Below are 9,353 nucleotides of genomic sequence, written 5' to 3'. Positions count from 1 at the left end.
ATCTATTGAAATTCTCCATATCCCTTAGGCATCTGTTTTACCTCTCCCTTCCTCTTCAGCAATATCCTCTATGGCTGTCGTATCTATGGCACCTACCCCAACCACCTTAGTGACTTAACTCACTGAGAGTTTGATTCTCAACACTGCCACTGCTGGTCCTTCACTTTTCTTCTCAACCATTGTCTCCTACCTTCCTTTATTGGTCTCCACTACACATGTTGATGAACCAACAATGATTGTCCCCACTATTGGTGAACCCATCACAATAGGACCCAAGAAAACTCCTCACAAGATCCCTCAGCAACATATGGTTGATCCTCTCAACATCGCATTTGAGACGTTTGACCTTAGAGGTAATCATTCAGATATTGTCGAGGAACCCTCAACTATACAACACTTTCCTCCGCTTTCTTTCTTAGTTACTAACCGTGAGCCTTCCAATGCTCACCATTGTATTAACCTTGTTTTAACAGTTCCTAAGAAGAATGAACCCCCAGTCACTGAGACTGAAACCTATGATATGCTGGGGACGTCAAACTACTCTTCCCTGTTGTGGTCATCATCCTAGATAGGATGGATGAAGTCCAGCAGAAGATGCCCATGAAAGAAGACTTGGATAAAGACCTCTCTATTGTCAAAGTTGAGGTTATTGACGCTAAGAATGAGCTAACAAGTGTGAAGATGAAAATACAACACAACTCCAACACCATCGTTGATCTCTCCAGGAAAGCCAAGGAGGTGCAGGCTCAGCTTACCAAGAAAGGTGAGCTACTTGAATGTATTTTTGAGCTTCTTTAAAGACCGGTACCTATCCTTGAACCATATTTCAATGATGTTGATCACCATCAGTTGGATATGGTTGCTCAACTCAACATTCAGCAAGTTGAAGCTCTCATCTCTATCGAGCAGAAGTTGACCTACCTCTCAACTCGCCTCCCTACATCTGATGATGATGACAAAAAGTGGAAGAAGGATATGAAAAAAGACAACTCTAATGTTAATGTTGTCGAAGTTGATGCAGAGTTTATTCTCCATAATCAAAATGCTGAGGTCGCTGATCTTGAAGTCCCTCTACCTTCCACCTCTACATTTGCCAATGTTGGTGACGAAGATTGATGAACATGAAGATGATGGGGATCCCGAGATCCCTGAATCAAGAGATGATCTTGGAGGTAGTGATGATAATGATGATGATGATTATGACTTTTCCATCCAACCCATCTTCAGACAGCCTGCCAAAGAAATCTCTATCTAGGAACCATCATCCCAGAGGGAGAGATCTTCTCACAACCAACACTCCTACTCCAGCAAAGGGAAAGGAGTTGTTGAAGAGAAACTAGCCCTTCTATAAGGGGCATTCAGTCTTCCAGGGGTCACAAATGCCTTAATAGTTTTTGTTCCCTCTACCTTTGAAGTTGAGCCCTCACAATATTTCAAACGCCACAATTAGCAGACAGATGAAAGATGGTGGGCTTCTCATCTCTATGGTCATCTTTTGAGAGAACCATGATGATGTTATGGAGTATCCCTTCTTTTTTTAAGCATGTATGAATTCTATGAGTGGCTTGAGATTCGACATGCAATTCAGAATTCTAAATCAAAGCATAAGGCTTATATTGAAGAACTTATGAATGAACTATTCAAAATGGTGTCGAAGATCATCGAGGTTCCTCCTCTACCACTGAAGACCTCTCGAAGAAGAAAGATCCTTTCTGACTCTAAAAAAGGAACTTCCTACAAGAACGAACACGAGACAAAATTCTCAATGGATGAACTCTCCAAGAACCAAAAGAATTCAAATATCCCAATGTTGAATCTGATACTACCTGAGAAGGGACCCTTCACTCCCAACATAGTGCATGTGAAACTTGAGTATGGACTTATGTTCATTGATTATGATGGTCAATACAGCTTCCAGCGAGTATTTGAGTTCCATCTCTGCCCAACAGATCATCTACAATATCCTCATACTTGGCTGAATGAAGACTTCCTTGGAGAGATGATGAATCACGGGATTCGAAAGGAAATGCTAAACATAAAGAATCAAGGAGAAGATGTTTCTGACTACATCTCCTTCAAAGATCTCAATTAAAGTCATTCAATCTTGTAACCTTCTACTTTTCTTTTAGTGTATAGTTTTTTTTTTTTTTAAACTTAGCATACCAATTGTAATCACTTGTAATATTTCATCTTGAATGAAATTTCAATGTATTCATTGGTTCATTGAAAAAGATCCCTGGAAAAAGTAAATGGCACAAGTACTTACGAGTTCTATTTTTCTTACATTCTTTGACATATTTCTTATAAGTTAATATGCTCTCAGTATTGAGTTATTTATGTTATATAACTTCATTCTCTCTCTTATAATCCATTACAAATAAATGAATTTCCATAATATACTCTGACATTGAAAAAGATCCCAAAAACAATAAAAGGGACATGTATCTTACAAGTTCTTTTTCCATAATGTAACAACTAAATTTTTTTATTTTATGTCTCTTTTTCATCATCAAATAGGGGGAGATTGTTCATCTAAACTCTCTTTGTGATTTGATGATGGCGAAAAATACTTTGTTCTCTTTTTGTTAAGTTTCAGCGAACATTAGTGAGTATGTTCAATAATCAGTGGACATGTACTGTAAACTTCTCTAAAGGAAAAGTATTCTTCAAGAAGACAAAACTCACACCAAAATAACCTTCAATAATGTCAAAGATATAGTTGAAGATAAAGACAAGCAGTTCGTAATCTGAAGCAAATTCAGTGATAACAAGCATGTCTACATCAAGTGTGAAATCTAATCAAGATTCAGCAAAAACTAGAGAAAATCTAGAGTTAAGCCAGTGTTAGCAATCAAATGAAACTTGCTCTAGAAGATTAGAATTTTTTATTATGTAAGTGAGCAATTGGATTTTCCATTTTCGATGATCTCATTTTTCGATTAGTACCTATTTGAAATTCACGTTTGCTAATCTATGATTATAAATTCTTTAGGTTTTAAAAAATGTATTATGTTTGGGTTTCATATGATAAAAGAAGGAAATTCTTGAGTTTGGTTTTATTTCTGGAATTACAGGTTGAAACAAGGGAAGGAGACGATCCAGAAGTCTACACAACTTTGCTCGTGACCAAACTCGTGTGGCAAGTCGCGTAAGTATCTGGGTTCATTTTCTTTTTTTTTTCTTCGTGTAATTTTGGGGTCTTTGGTATCGATTACGTGCCTTCGAGATTGCTTAGAGTTATGGTTGGTTATATTTGTTCAATTTGTGATGCGTGCTACTTTTATTAAGATTCAAATGTGCGGTTTTGATCGTTTGTTTCAGTTCATTTGTCATCATCGAGGTGAGTTTTCTTTTAACCATTTTTGAACTGAAATGTATATATTATCAAATGGTTATTACTTCGATATTATACAAGATTGGTATGTGCGGATTACTACCCTTAACTGTGATACGGTATTTTTACATGTTGGAATTCAAAACATGTGGTGAAATTATTGATTCTTGGAATAAAAAAAGGACTTGCACAACAGAAGTAGGGTGCTTTAGGACTATGATAGTCCGCAGGGGGTTATATATAGTGCCCACGATTTTGTTTTGTGTGGCAAGTCACAACCGATATTGATTGCAATCTTATCGGAGTGTGTGAGGTTATGAGTAGCGACTGTTGTGTTTAGTTGGCTGGGAAGGATGTTGAGCCTTGGTGCCAACTTATGACTAACATATTTAAATGTTTTTTTCGACTAATTGGATTGGGTCAGGATGTCGGCTATATGTTTACTAATTTGAGAAGTTTTACATGAACTGGTTTTATTGCAATCATTGCACAGATAGGGGTTTCTTCACTAGATGGTATGGTTTAATCCTCGTTCTGTTTTCACAAATATGAATTTCAGGGTAGTAGCTTTTGGACGACAAAGAAAAGGGAAAACTTATGAGACTAACTATTTGAGTGTTTACACGTGAAGCTTATTGAAGAGTTTCATGAAATTTGATTTTCATATTCATATTATTTGGATTTTCTGTATAATGAATCTCAATTTCTAACCCCAATGTGGTGTGTTATGTACATATTTCATGGTATAAATTATGTGGAATTATGGATTATTATAAATAATGAAATATTGGCTTCATGTTTCCTATTGAAATAACGAAATAGTGGTTTCATGTTTCATTGATAAAATAGTCATTTCATGTTTCATGTTTTATTGATAAAATAGTCGTTTCATGTTTCATTGTACGAAAATAAAATAATGGCTTTTTATGTCTCGTTCTTGTTTCATTATTGAAATATGAAATAATGGTTTCATGTTTTTCTCATTGCTAAATATAATGAAAATAATGAAATAGTGATTTCATTTTTCCTTTTATATTGTTAAAAATAATGAAAAAGAAAAAAGAATAATATTTTTTCCCAAAAATAAACGGTTACATTAATGAAAATCTCAAAATATTAGGGAGTTGTTAATTACCATAATTAACCATTAAACATCAAAATGATGAATTAGCCTTAAAATAAAAAACTCAAAAAAAATAGAAATTTCTAATCGGCTGATTTTGATTTGTATAGTTTGTATAAATTGGAAGGATTGTAAATGATCCCTCCTCATATACATATACATATACATATACATATACATATACATATACATATACATATACATATACATATACATATACATATACATATACATATACATAGAGGAGCGTTCAAATGAAAACCATCTTCATTTATGTAAACCGTGTAAACCAATCTCAACCATTCATTTTCTTGATCAATGGTCAAGATTTGTATGCTTTATTTATGNTATACATATACATATACATATACATATACATATACATATACATATACATATACATATACATATACATATACATATACATATACATATATGTAGAACGATAATAAAATGAGAACTACAAATATATTACAAATCCGTGAGAACCGATAAAAAAATATTTTTACATTATGTTTTTTCATCAAAATCTATGATTTAATATATTGTTTTGCATATGTTTGTTTTCACTTTGGGAAGAGATTACATGTGGAAAAAAAATTGGTTCACCTAGTGAAATGAAAAATACTCATAAAACATATTCAAATGGTGAAATAAATATATGTAGAACTATCATATTATGAAACAAATATATGTGAATCAATATTTTAAATCTTAACATTTGATGAAAAAATATCATGTAAAAACATATTTTTGTATCGTTTCTCACGGGTTTATAACATATTTGTGGTTCTCATTTGATTTAACTCATATATATATATATATACACACACATATATATATGTATATACACACACACACACATATATATATATATATATGTATGTATGTATGTATGTATGTATGTATGTATGTATATACATACATATATATATACAGGACCTTCGTTTATGAACTTGTTAATTTGTGACATCCGTGAGATATTCTTTAAACCATAAAAAATTAATTGAAAAAAAATCTAAAATAAATTTAAAATATCTCACTCTCTCTCCTCCTTCTCTTCCCTCCTATTGTTTCTCACATCTCTCATATTTTCTCTGTCATCTCTTCTTTCTTAACATCACATAATTGCATATAAACCTAAGATGAACACATTGTGAACACTTTCTTATAAATACTATTATAGTTTATGAGCATATTGTAAACACTTTCTTATAAATATTATTATAGTTTGTGAATACATAATGAACACATTCTAAATCTACAAAATCTAATATAGATTGTGAACACAAACTAAATCAATAAAACTAAATCTAAATATACTACTTGTGAACCTTGCACCAAACTAAACAATTTATTGAGGTTGTTTACATTGTGTTCACAATATGTTCACCTTGTATGTACGATGTGTATGTTAATACGGAGATAGGAGATAGAATAGTAGAGAGAGAGAGAGAAAGAGATAAATGTAGAATTTTCTTTAAAAGATGCATTAATTTTGATTTAATAAATAAAGATAATCATCTCTTTAATTATCTCATTAATTAATAAGATTAATTATTTTAAATTAGTGGCTTAGGATGAATCTCACGAGTCTCACATATTTTGGAGTTCTTAAATGACTAAGCTCCTACACACACACACACACACACACACACACACATATATATATATATATGTATGTATACAAACCAAGTCATTTATACAAACCGTATAAAGCTCAATCAACCTAGAATAGTTTTCCTTTTCTTTTCACTTTTGTTCATTATGAGGGTTGATTAGTTATTTTTATTGTAGAATGCGTTAATTATAGACATTATCATCTTCATTATATTAATTTTAGAAACAAATTTCATCAAAATAATAAATATACGAAAAAAAAATATTTTTACATAAAAACAATAATATATGAAACAATTTCATCATATTGAAGAATTTAATGAAACAATTACATTAAATTAAATGATAAAATCGACATTTTGTATGGTTTGTACAAATGGTTTGGTTTACATTTGATCCCTCTCATATATATATATATATATATAGAGAGAGAGAGAGAGAGAGAGAGAAGTTCAAATGAAAACCGATTTTCGGTTGTCAACTGGGGGACAAAGAAGAGCATAACACATGTCCCTTGGCGTTGGTATTCAGTATAAACAAAGAATGTGTAAGTTCATGATGAATGACACATCATTCATGATGAATAATATAATACTAATGATGAACAATACACTATCATGATCCATATTAAATTGATTTACTATTCACGATGAGTAACCCATGAGCAGATGGATTCTATCCCCTATATCGAACACTCGTGAGACACTTGTCATGCTCTCCTTTATCCCTCAATTCACAACTGAAAGTTGGTTTACATTTGAACCTGCCCCTATATATATATATATATATATATATATACACTAGAAGGGTACTCGCGCAATGCAGCGAGATACATCTTGATTTTAATATTTTATTTTATTCTTTATCTCAGTCGATGTTATAATATAGACTTATGTGATTTTGGAAAAACGATGATTTTTTATTTTTTAATAAAATATAAATTTGAAGATATCATAAAAATTTGACAAAAATATATTGATATTAGTATTAAATTAATTATTTAAAATTCCTTATTTTTTGTGTAATTTTTAATTCAATTTTTTATTATAATTTAATTTATGTTCAACAACAGAGTAATTTATATTTGGTTTAATAATATAATTTTCTTATAAAGATAATAATTAATTATTTTATTAGAACTCGATAATTATCCTAATTATATTTTAGTTTTTGTTTATTTTAAAATAAGATGTTTATCCTCTATTTGATTATATTTATCCGCAGTTAGTTACATGAATTCAAACATGGAGCTTTAATAAGTTGTACTTATGCATAATTTACTTGTAATCTGAAATTTTAAGCAATATGCATCAATGTACAGTACTTCATGCATAAAAAATAGTTTTTAAGAGTTTTTGTCAAATGCTTTATAATATAGTATAGATAATATAATTTTTTTTATAAAGACAATAATTAATTAATTTGTTAGAACTCAATAATTATCCTAATTATATTTTAGATTTTTTTTTTAAAATAAGGTGTTTATCCTTTATTTGATTATGTTTATCCGCAGTTAGTTACACGAATTCAAACATGGAGCTTTAATAAGTTGYACTTATGCATATTTTACTTGTAATCTTGAATTTTAAGTAATATGTATTAATATACAGTACTTCATGCATAAAAAATGGTTTTTAAGAGTTTTTGTCAAATTCTTTATAATATTGTGTATATATATATATATATATATATAAATATATATATATAGAGAGAGAGAGAGGACGTTACAAATGCAACTCATCACATTTGTACAACCAATGTAACCCAATCAATTGAGATATTTATGGAAATGATGAGAGTTCATTTATTATGATTTGAATATTTATGGAAGATGACTAGGGTTCATTAATTATGATCAATACTTTATATTTGAAAAGGGTAAATTGCATCAAAATGGAACTAACTTTGACTTCATTTCTATTTTAATGAACCAACTTTTAAAACCATCATTTAAGGGCCTGAAAGAAAGATTATGTTTATTTAAGGGCTTTGTTTACCTATTAAGTAGGTAACCGGTTACTATAATATGATGTGGCATAATTATAAATTAAAAAAGTATTAAGTGGATATTTGGGATTCCATATCATCAATTACTGAAAAACTAATTACAAACTAAGATCTCAAAATTCATAGAAACCGTAAACTGTCCCTTCCTTTTGTCCTCCCATCCCCCCGCTTCTCCTCTCGTCGATGCTTCATTTCCAGAAAAAGAAGGAAGACAGTTGATTATATCTCATTCATCATGAAAAAAAGAGGATGGAGAAATTGAGTTAGAATTAAAGCCTTATAAGTATTTACACAGTTCCATGCTTTTCAACAGTATGGTTACAAGAAAGATTGAAGGCTTTCAGATATTGATAACAGACAGATCTATAACCTATGGTCCAGATTTGCAAGCTTCTGGAATGGAAGTCGTGGGTGGTGGCTAGTGGAATGGAGTAGAGGAGGACAGAAAGGGGCTTTTGGTCGGAGATGAAAGGATGGGAAGAAGAGAGATAGTGATGGGATGGTGATTATCGACGGAGAAGAAACAATAATGGTGGTGAGATGACGGAAATCGGCAACAAAGAAAGAAGATTGGCGGTGCCTCAGTGGGATGGTGGAGATCGGCAACGACAAGGGCTGGTGAAGGTGGTCAAGGTTTGGAGGACACCGGAGTTTCCAGGTGAAGGTGGTCACACTTTGAGGTGGCCAATGTTTTAGGTTATGGCGGTAAAAATTTGGGGTCACCAGAGTTGCAGTTGTAGTCGGGGACGAAGGAGGTCATAATTTCGGAGTGGTGACTATTCATTTGCCCCTGTGACGTGGATGTCTTTGAATATGCCATTTCATAATAGTATAACATTTTAGAATTATTTATATAAACTTAATCATGACATGGAAGCTTAGTTGGTAGATAATGTAGCCACATCATCTTTAGTAGGTTAACAGGTCAAGGAGGCCCTTAAATAAACAAAAACTTTGTTTTATACCCCTAAATAATGATTTTGAAAGTTGGTTCCCTAAAATAGAAATCAAGTCAAACTTGGTTCCATTTTGATGCAGTTTTCCCATTTGAAAACATTCAAAACTTTTATGAAAACACATATTCATCAAATTAAATGGACAATTGAGATTGAGTTGTATTGGTTGTACAAATGTAAAAGGTTGCATAATAACTCACCTCTCTCTCTCTATATATGTATGTATGTATGTATGTATGTATGTATGTATGTATGTATGTATGTATGTATGTATGTATGTATGTATGTATGTATGTATGTATGTATGTATGTA

This window comes from Cynara cardunculus (genome assembly GCF_001531365.2).
Source record: "Cynara cardunculus var. scolymus isolate 2C chromosome LG 1, CcrdV1, whole genome shotgun sequence".
Taxonomy (NCBI): domain Eukaryota; kingdom Viridiplantae; phylum Streptophyta; class Magnoliopsida; order Asterales; family Asteraceae; genus Cynara; species Cynara cardunculus.
Note: the sequence above shows the minus strand (reverse complement) of the source record.